Source organism: Salmo salar, chromosome 08 (assembly GCF_965601325.2).
Source record: "Salmo salar chromosome 08, fSalSal1, whole genome shotgun sequence".
NCBI lineage: Eukaryota > Metazoa > Chordata > Actinopteri > Salmoniformes > Salmonidae > Salmo > Salmo salar.
The window spans coordinates 1,580,001-1,590,000 of record NC_138298.1 but is presented as its reverse complement, the minus strand read 5'-3'; the positions used below and the strand labels follow the sequence as shown (position 1 = coordinate 1,590,000).

The window sequence follows — 10,000 nt, the reverse complement described above, 5'->3', positions numbered from 1 at the left end:
ACCCTGCTTCGCTTCCGAGATCAGACGAGATCGGGCGTACCCAGGCTGGTATGGCCGTAAGCGAGAAACAATCTCTTGCTACAACATATATAGTCAAAGTGAGTCTGATAAAACAGACATTTAGTCAATTCATCATTAAATGCTTAATACAAGGCAGTGTTGCTGATGAAATAGTGCAAGAGCACCCCCTCGTGGACAAAATGCTTACAGCACCTGGTATTCCCAGGCGGTCTCCCATCCAAGTACTAACCAGGCCCGACCCTGCTTAGCTTCCGAGATCAGACGAGATCGGGCGTACCCACGCTGGTATGGCCGTATGCGAGAAACAATCTCTTGCTACAACATATATAGTCAAAGTGAGTGTGATAAACAGACATTGCATTTTCACCAATTAGATAAGCAGCTTGAACTTTGTGTCACTGAAAAAGTAGAAGAAATTATAAACACAGTTCCCATCACTTTTTAGCACAGGTAGTTGGATAAAATACAAACTTTATTTCCTTTCATCATTTGAACAGGGCAAAGGAGCACAAAGCACACACAAGCTGCATTCAGCAACAATATTCTTGTTTGTCTTATAAGGCAGATGCTAATTGAAAACACAAGGAAATTTGATCCTATTAAAAAGGCAGGAAGCTGCATTTAGTCAATTCATCATTAAATGCTTACTACAAGGCAGTGTTGCTGATGAAATAGTGCAGGGGCACACCCTCGTGGACAAAATGCTTACAGCACCTGGTATTCCCAGGCGGTCTCCCATCCAAGTACTAACCAGGCCCGACCCTGCTTCGCTTCCGAGATCAGACGAGATCGGGCGTACCCAGGCTGGTATGGCCGTAAGCGAGAAACAATCTCTTGCTACAACATATATAGTCAAAGTGAGTGTGATAAACAGACATTGAACTTTCACCAATTAGATAAGCAGCTTGAACTTTGTGTCACTGAAAAAGTAGAAGAAATTACAAACACAGTTCCCATCACTTTTTAGCACAGGTAGTTGGATAAAATACAAACTTTATTTCCTTTCATCATTTGAACAGGGCAAAGGAGCACAAAGCACACACAAGCTGCATTCAGCAACAATATTCTTGTTTGTCTTATAAATACAAGGCAGATGCTAATTGAAAACACAAGGAAATTTGATCCTATTAAAAAGGCAGGAAGCTGCATTTAGTCAATTCATCATTAAATGCTTACTACAAGGCAGTGTTGCTGATGAAATAGTGCAGGGGCACACCCTCGTGGACAAAATGCTTACAGCACCTGGTATTCCCAGGCGGTCTCCCATCCAAGTACTAACCAGGCCCGACCCTGCTTAGCTTCCGAGATCAGACGAGATCGGGCGTACCCAGGATGGTATGGCCGTAAGCGAGAAACAATCTCTTGCTACAACATATATAGTCAAAGTGAGTCTGATAAAACAGATATTTAGTCAATTCATCATTAAATGCTTAATACAAGGCAGTGTTGCTGATGAAATAGTGCAAGAGCACCCCCTCGTGGACAAAATGCTTACAGCACCTGGTATTCCCAGGCGGTCTCCCATCCAAGTACTAACCAGGCCCGACCCTGCTTCGCTTCCGAGATCAGACGAGATCGGGCGTACCCAGGCTGGTATGGCCGTAAGCGAGAAACAATCTCTTGCTACAACATATATAGTCAAAGTGAGTCTGATAAAACAGACATTTAGTCAATTCATCATTAAATGCTTAATACAAGGCAGTGTTGCTGATGAAATAGTGCAAGAGCACCCCCTCGTGGACAAAATGCTTACAGCACCTGGTATTCCCAGGCGGTCTCCCATCCAAGTACTAACCAGGCCCGACCCTGCTTAGCTTCCGAGATCAGACGAGATCGGGCGTACCCAGGCTGGTATGGCCGTAAGCTAGAAACAATCTCTTGCTACAACATATATAGTCAAAGTGAGTGTGATAAACAGACATTGCATTTTCACCAATTAGATAAGCAGCTTGAACTTTGTGTCACTGAAAAAGTAGAAGAAATTACAAACACTGTTCCCATCACTTTTTAGCACAGGTAGTTGGATAAAATACAAACTTTATTTCCTTTCATCATTTGAACAGGGCAAAGGAGCACAAAGCACACACAAGCTGCATTCAGCAACAATATTCTTGTTTGTCTTATAAATACAAGGCAGATGCTAATTGAAAACACAAGGAAATTTGATCCTATTAAAAAGGCAGGAAGCTGCATTTAGTCAATTCATCATTAAATGCTTACTACAAGGCAGTGTTGCTGATGAAATAGTGCAGGGGCACACCCTCGTGGACAAAATGCTTACAGCACCTGGTATTCCCAGGCGGTCTCCCATCCAAGTACTAACCAGGCCCGACCCTGCTTCGCTTCCGAGATCAGACGAGATCGGGCGTACCCAGGCTGGTATGGCCGTAAGCGAGAAACAATCTCTTGCTACAACATATATAGTCAAAGTGAGTGTGATAAACAGACATTGCATTTTCACCAATTAGATAAGCAGCTTGAACTTTGTGTCACTGAAAAAGTAGAAGAAATTATAAACACTGTTCCCATCACTTTTTAGCACAGGTAGTTGGATAAAATACAAACTTTATTTCCTTTCATCATTTGAACAGGGCAAAGGAGCACAAAGCACACACAAGCTGCATTCAGCAACAATATTCTTGTTTGTCTTATAAATACAAGGCAGATGCTAATTGAAAACACAAGGAAATTTGATCCTATTAAAAAGGCAGGAAGCTGCATTTAGTCAATTCATCATTAAATGCTTACTACAAGGCAGTGTTGCTGATGAAATAGTGCAGGGGCACACCCTCGTGGACAAAATGCTTACAGCACCTGGTATTCCCAGGCGGTCTCCCATCCAAGTACTAACCAGGCCCGACCCTGCTTAGCTTCCGAGATCAGACGAGATCGGGCGTACCCAGGCTGGTATGGCCGTAAGCGAGAAACAATCTCTTGCTACAACATATATAGTCAAAGTGAGTCTGATAAAACAGATATTTAGTCAATTCATCATTAAATGCTTAATACAAGGCAGTGTTGCTGATGAAATAGTGCAAGAGCACCCCCTCGTGGACAAAATGCTTACAGCACCTGGTATTCCCAGGCGGTCTCCCATCCAAGTACTAACCAGGCCCGACCCTGCTTAGCTTCCGAGATCAGACGAGATCGGGCGTACCCACGCTGGTATGGCCGTAAGCGAGAAACAATCTCTTGCTACAACATATATAGTCAAAGTGAGTCTGATAAAACAGATATTTAGTCAATTCATCATTAAATGCTTAATACAAGGCAGTGTTGCTGATGAAATAGTGCAAGAGCACCCCCTCGTGGACAAAATGCTTACAGCACCTGGTATTCCCAGGCGGTCTCCCATCCAAGTACTAACCAGGCCCGACCCTGCTTAGCTTCCGAGATCAGACGAGATCGGGCGTACCCAGGCTGGTATGGCCGTAAGCGAGAAACAATCTCTTGCTACAACATATATAGTCAAAGTGAGTCTGATAAAACAGATATTTAGTCAATTCATCATTAAATGCTTACTACAAGGCAGTGTTGCTGATGAAATAGTGCAGGGGCACACCCTCGTGGACAAAATGCTTACAGCACCTGGTATTCCCAGGCGGTCTCCCATCCAAGTACTAACCAGGCCCGACCCTGCTTAGCTTCCGAGATCAGACGAGATCGGGCGTACCCAGGATGGTATGGCCGTAAGCGAGAAACAATCTCTTGCTACAACATATATAGTCAAAGTGAGTCTGATAAAACAGATATTTAGTCAATTCATCATTAAATGCTTAATACAAGGCAGTGTTGCTGATGAAATAGTGCAAGAGCACCCCCTCGTGGACAAAATGCTTACAGCACCTGGTATTCCCAGGCGGTCTCCCATCCAAGTACTAACCAGGCCCGACCCTGCTTCGCTTCCGAGATCAGACGAGATCGGGCGTACCCAGGCTGGTATGGCCGTAAGCGAGAAACAATCTCTTGCTACAACATATATAGTCAAAGTGAGTCTGATAAAACAGACATTTAGTCAATTCATCATTAAATGCTTAATACAAGGCAGTGTTGCTGATGAAATAGTGCAAGAGCACCCCCTCGTGGACAAAATGCTTACAGCACCTGGTATTCCCAGGCGGTCTCCCATCCAAGTACTAACCAGGCCCGACCCTGCTTAGCTTCCGAGATCAGACGAGATCGGGCGTACCCAGGCTGGTATGGCCGTAAGCTAGAAACAATCTCTTGCTACAACATATATAGTCAAAGTGAGTGTGATAAACAGACATTGCATTTTCACCAATTAGATAAGCAGCTTGAACTTTGTGTCACTGAAAAAGTAGAAGAAATTACAAACACTGTTCCCATCACTTTTTAGCACAGGTAGTTGGATAAAATACAAACTTTATTTCCTTTCATCATTTGAACAGGGCAAAGGAGCACAAAGCACACACAAGCTGCATTCAGCAACAATATTCTTGTTTGTCTTATAAATACAAGGCAGATGCTAATTGAAAACACAAGGAAATTTGATCCTATTAAAAAGGCAGGAAGCTGCATTTAGTCAATTCATCATTAAATGCTTACTACAAGGCAGTGTTGCTGATGAAATAGTGCAGGGGCACACCCTCGTGGACAAAATGCTTACAGCACCTGGTATTCCCAGGCGGTCTCCCATCCAAGTACTAACCAGGCCCGACCCTGCTTCGCTTCCGAGATCAGACGAGATCGGGCGTACCCAGGCTGGTATGGCCGTAAGCGAGAAACAATCTCTTGCTACAACATATATAGTCAAAGTGAGTGTGATAAACAGACATTGCATTTTCACCAATTAGATAAGCAGCTTGAACTTTGTGTCACTGAAAAAGTAGAAGAAATTATAAACACTGTTCCCATCACTTTTTAGCACAGGTAGTTGGATAAAATACAAACTTTATTTCCTTTCATCATTTGAACAGGGCAAAGGAGCACAAAGCACACACAAGCTGCATTCAGCAACAATATTCTTGTTTGTCTTATAAATACAAGGCAGATGCTAATTGAAAACACAAGGAAATTTGATCCTATTAAAAAGGCAGGAAGCTGCATTTAGTCAATTCATCATTAAATGCTTACTACAAGGCAGTGTTGCTGATGAAATAGTGCAGGGGCACACCCTCGTGGACAAAATGCTTACAGCACCTGGTATTCCCAGGCGGTCTCCCATCCAAGTACTAACCAGGCCCGACCCTGCTTAGCTTCCGAGATCAGACGAGATCGGGCGTACCCAGGCTGGTATGGCCGTAAGCGAGAAACAATCTCTTGCTACAACATATATAGTCAAAGTGAGTCTGATAAAACAGATATTTAGTCAATTCATCATTAAATGCTTAATACAAGGCAGTGTTGCTGATGAAATAGTGCAAGAGCACCCCCTCGTGGACAAAATGCTTACAGCACCTGGTATTCCCAGGCGGTCTCCCATCCAAGTACTAACCAGGCCCGACCCTGCTTAGCTTCCGAGATCAGACGAGATCGGGCGTACCCACGCTGGTATGGCCGTAAGCGAGAAACAATCTCTTGCTACAACATATATAGTCAAAGTGAGTCTGATAAAACAGATATTTAGTCAATTCATCATTAAATGCTTAATACAAGGCAGTGTTGCTGATGAAATAGTGCAAGAGCACCCCCTCGTGGACAAAATGCTTACAGCACCTGGTATTCCCAGGCGGTCTCCCATCCAAGTACTAACCAGGCCCGACCCTGCTTAGCTTCCGAGATCAGACGAGATCGGGCGTACCCAGGCTGGTATGGCCGTAAGCGAGAAACAATCTCTTGCTACAACATATATAGTCAAAGTGAGTGTGATAAACAGACATTGCATTTTCACCAATTAGATAAGCAGCTTGAACTTTGTGTCACTGAAAAAGTAGAAGAAATTACAAACACTGTTCCCATCACTTTTTAGCACAGGTAGTTGGATAAAATACAAACTTTATTTCCTTTCATCATTTGAACAGGGCAAAGGAGCACAAAGCACACACAAGCTGCATTCAGCAACAATATTCTTGTTTGTCTTATAAATACAAGGCAGATGCTAATTGAAAACACAAGGAAATTTGATCCTATTAAAAAGGCAGGAAGCTGCATTTAGTCAATTCATCATTAAATGCTTACTACAAGGCAGTGTTGCTGATGAAATAGTGCAGGGGCACACCCTCGTGGACAGAATGCTTACAGCACCTGGTATTCCCAGGCGGTCTCCCATCCAAGTACTAACCAGGCCCAACCCTGCTTAGCTTCCGAGATCAGACGAGATCGGGCGTACCCAGGCTGGTATGGCCGTAAGCGAGAAACAATCTCTTGCTACAACATATATAGTCAAAGTGAGTCTGATAAAACAGATATTTAGTCAATTCATCATTAAATGCTTAATACAAGGCAGTGTTGCTGATGAAATAGTGCAAGAGCACCCCCTCGTGGACAAAATGCTTACAGCACCTGGTATTCCCAGGCGGTCTCCCATCCAAGTACTAACCAGGCCCGACCCTGCTTAGCTTCCGAGATCAGACGAGATCGGGCGTACCCAGGCTGGTATGGCCGTAAGCGAGAAACAATCTCTTGCTACAACATATATAGTCAAAGTGAGTCTGATAAAACAGATATTTAGTCAATTCATCATTAAATGCTTAATACAAGGCAGTGTTGCTGATGAAATAGTGCAAGAGCACCCCCTCGTGGACAAAATGCTTACAGCACCTGGTATTCCCAGGCGGTCTCCCATCCAAGTACTAACCAGGCCCGACCCTGCTTAGCTTCCGAGATCAGACGAGATCGGGCGTACCCAGGCTGGTATGGCCGTAAGCGAGAAACAATCTCTTGCTACAACATATATAGTCAAAGTGAGTGTGATAAACAGACATTGCATTTTCACCAATTAGATAAGCAGCTTGAACTTTGTGTCACTGAAAAAGTAGAAGAAATTACAAACACTGTTCCCATCACTTTTTAGCACAGGTAGTTGGATAAAATACAAACTTTATTTCCTTTCATCATTTGAACAGGGCAAAGGAGCACAAAGCACACACAAGCTGCATTCAGCAACAATATTCTTGTTTGTCTTATAAATACAAGGCAGATGCTAATTGAAAACACAAGGAAATTTGATCCTATTAAAAAGGCAGGAAGCTGCATTTAGTCAATTCATCATTAAATGCTTACTACAAGGCAGTGTTGCTGATGAAATAGTGCAGGGGCACACCCTCGTGGACAAAATGCTTACAGCACCTGGTATTCCCAGGCGGTCTCCCATCCAAGTACTAACCAGGCCCGACCCTGCTTAGCTTCCGAGATCAGACGAGATCGGGCGTACCCAGGCTGGTATGGCCGTAAGCGAGAAACAATCTCTTGCTACAACATATATAGTCAAAGTGAGTCTGATAAAACAGATATTTAGTCAATTCATCATTAAATGCTTAATACAAGGCAGTGTTGCTGATGAAATAGTGCAAGAGCACCCCCTCGTGGACAAAATGCTTACAGCACCTGGTATTCCCAGGCGGTCTCCCATCCAAGTACTAACCAGGCCCGACCCTGCTTAGCTTCCGAGATCAGACGAGATCGGGCGTACCCAGGCTGGTATGGCCGTAAGCGAGAAACAATCTCTTGCTACAACATATATAGTCAAAGTGAGTCTGATAAAACAGATATTTATTCAATTCATCATTAAATGCTTAATACAAGGCAGTGTTGCTGATGAAATAGTGCAAGAGCACCCCCTCGTGGACAAAATGCTTACAGCACCTGGTATTCCCAGGCGGTCTCCCATCCAAGTACTAACCAGGCCCGACCCTGCTTAGCTTCCGAGATCAGACGAGATCGGGCGTACCCAGGCTGGTATGGCCGTAAGCGAGAAACAATCTCTTGCTACAACATATATAGTCAAAGTGAGTGTGATAAACAGACATTGCATTTTCACCAATTAGATAAGCAGCTTGAACTTTGTGTCACTGAAAAAGTAGAAGAAATTACAAACACTGTTCCCATCACTTTTTAGCACAGGTAGTTGGATAAAATACAAACTTTATTTCCTTTCATCATTTGAACAGGGCAAAGGAGCACAAAGCACACACAAGCTGCATTCAGCAACAATATTCTTGTTTGTCTTATAAATACAAGGCAGATGCTAATTGAAAACACAAGGAAATTTGATCCTATTAAAAAGGCAGGAAGCTGCATTTAGTCAATTCATCATTAAATGCTTACTACAAGGCAGTGTTGCTGATGAAATAGTGCAGGGGCACACCCTCGTGGACAAAATGCTTACAGCACCTGGTATTCCCAGGCGGTCTCCCATCCAAGTACTAACCAGGCCCGACCCTGCTTAGCTTCCGAGATCAGACGAGATCGGGCGTACCCAGGCTGGTATGGCCGTAAGCGAGAAACAATCTCTTGCTACAACATATATAGTCAAAGTGAGTCTGATAAAACAGATATTTAGTCAATTCATCATTAAATGCTTAATACAAGGCAGTGTTGCTGATGAAATAGTGCAAGAGCACCCCCTCGTGGACAAAATGCTTACAGCACCTGGTATTCCCAGGCGGTCTCCCATCCAAGTACTAACCAGGCCCGACCCTGCTTAGCTTCCGAGATCAGACGAGATCGGGCGTACCCAGGCTGGTATGGCCGTAAGCGAGAAACAATCTCTTGCTACAACATATATAGTCAAAGTGAGTCTGATAAAACAGATATTTAGTCAATTCATCATTAAATGCTTAATACAAGGCAGTGTTGCTGATGAAATAGTGCAAGAGCACCCCCTCGTGGACAAAATGCTTACAGCACCTGGTATTCCCAGGCGGTCTCCCATCCAAGTACTAACCAGGCCCGACCCTGCTTAGCTTCCGAGATCAGACGAGATCGGGCGTACCCAGGCTGGTATGGCCGTAAGCGAGTAACAATCTCTTGCTACAACATATATAGTCAAAATGAGTCTTATAAACAGACATTGCATTTTCACCAATTAGATAAGCAGCTTGAACTTTGTGTCACTGAAAAAGTAGAAGAAATTATAAACACTGTTCCCATCACTTTTTAGCACAGGTAGTTGGATAAAATACAAACTTTATTTCCTTTCATCATTTGAACAGGGCAAAGGAGCACAAAGCACACACAAGCTGCATTCAGCAACAATATTCTTGTTTGTCTTATAAATACAAGGCAGATGCTAATTGAAAACACAAGGAAATTTGATCCTATTAAAAAGGCAGGAAGCTGCATTTAGTCAATTCATCATTAAATGCTTACTACAAGGCAGTGTTGCTGATGAAATAGTGCAGGGGCACACCCTCGTGGACAAAATGCTTACAGCACCTGGTATTCCCAGGCGGTCTCCCATCCAAGTACTAACCAGGCCCGACCCTGCTTAGCTTCCGAGATCAGACGAGATCGGGCGTACCCAGGCTGGTATGGCCGTAAGCGAGAAGCAATCTCTTGCTACAACATATATAGTCAAAGTGAGTCTGATAAAACAGATATTTAGTCAATTCATCATTAAATGCTTAATACAAGGCAGTGTTGCTGATGAAATAGTGCAAGAGCACCCCCTCGTGGACAAAATGCTTACAGCACCTGGTATTCCCAGGCGGTCTCCCATCCAAGTACTAACCAGGCCCGGCCCTGCTTAGCTTCCGAGATCAGACGAGATCGGGCGTACCCAGGCTGGTATGGCCGTAAGCGAGAAACAATCTCTTGCTACAACATATATAGTCAAAGTGAGTGTGATAAACAGACATTGCATTTTCACCAATTAGATAAGCAGCTTGAACTTTGTGTCACTGAAAAAGTAGAAGAAATTATAAACACTGTTCCCATCACTTTTTAGCACAGGTAGTTGGATAAAATACAAACTTTATTTCCTTTCATCATTTGAACAGGGCAAAGGAGCACAAAGCACACACAAGCTGCATTCAGCAACAATATTCTTGTTTGTCTTATAAATACAAGGCAGATGCTA

At 43.5% G+C, this 10,000-nt stretch overlaps 28 non-coding genes across 28 annotated transcripts in view; all 28 read right to left on the bottom strand.

Annotated features, from left to right (window-relative positions):
- LOC145882504 (5S ribosomal RNA) overlaps window positions 1–62 on the bottom strand; it is a 119-nt gene extending 57 nt beyond the window's left edge. Inside the window, exon 1 of the ribosomal RNA XR_014394072.1 lies at window positions 1–62. This exon is cut by the window's left edge and continues 57 nt beyond it. This is a non-coding gene — a ribosomal RNA (5S ribosomal RNA).
- Window positions 63–201: 139 nt separating this feature from the next.
- Window positions 202–320, bottom strand: LOC145887678 (5S ribosomal RNA). Its single transcript, XR_014399269.1, has one exon. It is a non-coding gene; the product is annotated as a 5S ribosomal RNA (ribosomal RNA).
- A 403-nt stretch (window positions 321–723) lies between these two features.
- On the bottom strand, window positions 724–842 carry LOC145882503 (5S ribosomal RNA). The gene has a single exon (XR_014394071.1). It is a non-coding gene; the product is annotated as a 5S ribosomal RNA (ribosomal RNA).
- Window positions 843–1,251: 409 nt separating this feature from the next.
- LOC145853970 (5S ribosomal RNA) lies at window positions 1,252–1,370 on the bottom strand. Its single transcript, XR_014374855.1, has one exon. It is a non-coding gene; the product is annotated as a 5S ribosomal RNA (ribosomal RNA).
- Window positions 1,371–1,509: 139 nt separating this feature from the next.
- Window positions 1,510–1,628, bottom strand: LOC145882501 (5S ribosomal RNA). The gene has a single exon (XR_014394069.1). It is a non-coding gene; the product is annotated as a 5S ribosomal RNA (ribosomal RNA).
- Window positions 1,629–1,767: 139 nt separating this feature from the next.
- Window positions 1,768–1,886, bottom strand: LOC145854329 (5S ribosomal RNA). Its single transcript, XR_014375214.1, has one exon. It is a non-coding gene; the product is annotated as a 5S ribosomal RNA (ribosomal RNA).
- A 409-nt stretch (window positions 1,887–2,295) lies between these two features.
- On the bottom strand, window positions 2,296–2,414 carry LOC145882500 (5S ribosomal RNA). The gene has a single exon (XR_014394068.1). It is a non-coding gene; the product is annotated as a 5S ribosomal RNA (ribosomal RNA).
- Window positions 2,415–2,823: 409 nt separating this feature from the next.
- LOC145854328 (5S ribosomal RNA) lies at window positions 2,824–2,942 on the bottom strand. Its single transcript, XR_014375213.1, has one exon. It is a non-coding gene; the product is annotated as a 5S ribosomal RNA (ribosomal RNA).
- A 139-nt stretch (window positions 2,943–3,081) lies between these two features.
- LOC145885136 (5S ribosomal RNA) lies at window positions 3,082–3,200 on the bottom strand. Its single transcript, XR_014396716.1, has one exon. It is a non-coding gene; the product is annotated as a 5S ribosomal RNA (ribosomal RNA).
- A 139-nt stretch (window positions 3,201–3,339) lies between these two features.
- Window positions 3,340–3,458, bottom strand: LOC145854327 (5S ribosomal RNA). Its single transcript, XR_014375212.1, has one exon. It is a non-coding gene; the product is annotated as a 5S ribosomal RNA (ribosomal RNA).
- Window positions 3,459–3,597: 139 nt separating this feature from the next.
- On the bottom strand, window positions 3,598–3,716 carry LOC145853959 (5S ribosomal RNA). The gene has a single exon (XR_014374844.1). It is a non-coding gene; the product is annotated as a 5S ribosomal RNA (ribosomal RNA).
- A 139-nt stretch (window positions 3,717–3,855) lies between these two features.
- LOC145882499 (5S ribosomal RNA) lies at window positions 3,856–3,974 on the bottom strand. The gene has a single exon (XR_014394067.1). It is a non-coding gene; the product is annotated as a 5S ribosomal RNA (ribosomal RNA).
- Window positions 3,975–4,113: 139 nt separating this feature from the next.
- Window positions 4,114–4,232, bottom strand: LOC145854326 (5S ribosomal RNA). The gene has a single exon (XR_014375211.1). It is a non-coding gene; the product is annotated as a 5S ribosomal RNA (ribosomal RNA).
- A 409-nt stretch (window positions 4,233–4,641) lies between these two features.
- LOC145882498 (5S ribosomal RNA) lies at window positions 4,642–4,760 on the bottom strand. Its single transcript, XR_014394066.1, has one exon. It is a non-coding gene; the product is annotated as a 5S ribosomal RNA (ribosomal RNA).
- Window positions 4,761–5,169: 409 nt separating this feature from the next.
- LOC145854324 (5S ribosomal RNA) lies at window positions 5,170–5,288 on the bottom strand. Its single transcript, XR_014375209.1, has one exon. It is a non-coding gene; the product is annotated as a 5S ribosomal RNA (ribosomal RNA).
- Window positions 5,289–5,427: 139 nt separating this feature from the next.
- LOC145885135 (5S ribosomal RNA) lies at window positions 5,428–5,546 on the bottom strand. The gene has a single exon (XR_014396715.1). It is a non-coding gene; the product is annotated as a 5S ribosomal RNA (ribosomal RNA).
- Window positions 5,547–5,685: 139 nt separating this feature from the next.
- LOC145854323 (5S ribosomal RNA) lies at window positions 5,686–5,804 on the bottom strand. The gene has a single exon (XR_014375208.1). It is a non-coding gene; the product is annotated as a 5S ribosomal RNA (ribosomal RNA).
- A 409-nt stretch (window positions 5,805–6,213) lies between these two features.
- On the bottom strand, window positions 6,214–6,332 carry LOC145856476 (5S ribosomal RNA). The gene has a single exon (XR_014377367.1). It is a non-coding gene; the product is annotated as a 5S ribosomal RNA (ribosomal RNA).
- A 139-nt stretch (window positions 6,333–6,471) lies between these two features.
- On the bottom strand, window positions 6,472–6,590 carry LOC145854322 (5S ribosomal RNA). The gene has a single exon (XR_014375207.1). It is a non-coding gene; the product is annotated as a 5S ribosomal RNA (ribosomal RNA).
- Window positions 6,591–6,729: 139 nt separating this feature from the next.
- LOC145854321 (5S ribosomal RNA) lies at window positions 6,730–6,848 on the bottom strand. The gene has a single exon (XR_014375206.1). It is a non-coding gene; the product is annotated as a 5S ribosomal RNA (ribosomal RNA).
- A 409-nt stretch (window positions 6,849–7,257) lies between these two features.
- Window positions 7,258–7,376, bottom strand: LOC145854320 (5S ribosomal RNA). The gene has a single exon (XR_014375205.1). It is a non-coding gene; the product is annotated as a 5S ribosomal RNA (ribosomal RNA).
- A 139-nt stretch (window positions 7,377–7,515) lies between these two features.
- On the bottom strand, window positions 7,516–7,634 carry LOC145854319 (5S ribosomal RNA). Its single transcript, XR_014375204.1, has one exon. It is a non-coding gene; the product is annotated as a 5S ribosomal RNA (ribosomal RNA).
- A 139-nt stretch (window positions 7,635–7,773) lies between these two features.
- On the bottom strand, window positions 7,774–7,892 carry LOC145854318 (5S ribosomal RNA). Its single transcript, XR_014375203.1, has one exon. It is a non-coding gene; the product is annotated as a 5S ribosomal RNA (ribosomal RNA).
- A 409-nt stretch (window positions 7,893–8,301) lies between these two features.
- LOC145854317 (5S ribosomal RNA) lies at window positions 8,302–8,420 on the bottom strand. Its single transcript, XR_014375202.1, has one exon. It is a non-coding gene; the product is annotated as a 5S ribosomal RNA (ribosomal RNA).
- A 139-nt stretch (window positions 8,421–8,559) lies between these two features.
- On the bottom strand, window positions 8,560–8,678 carry LOC145854316 (5S ribosomal RNA). The gene has a single exon (XR_014375201.1). It is a non-coding gene; the product is annotated as a 5S ribosomal RNA (ribosomal RNA).
- A 139-nt stretch (window positions 8,679–8,817) lies between these two features.
- LOC145854315 (5S ribosomal RNA) lies at window positions 8,818–8,936 on the bottom strand. Its single transcript, XR_014375200.1, has one exon. It is a non-coding gene; the product is annotated as a 5S ribosomal RNA (ribosomal RNA).
- Window positions 8,937–9,345: 409 nt separating this feature from the next.
- Window positions 9,346–9,464, bottom strand: LOC145854313 (5S ribosomal RNA). The gene has a single exon (XR_014375198.1). It is a non-coding gene; the product is annotated as a 5S ribosomal RNA (ribosomal RNA).
- A 139-nt stretch (window positions 9,465–9,603) lies between these two features.
- On the bottom strand, window positions 9,604–9,722 carry LOC145881637 (5S ribosomal RNA). The gene has a single exon (XR_014393210.1). It is a non-coding gene; the product is annotated as a 5S ribosomal RNA (ribosomal RNA).
- Between the last annotated feature and the right edge of the window lie 278 nt (window positions 9,723–10,000).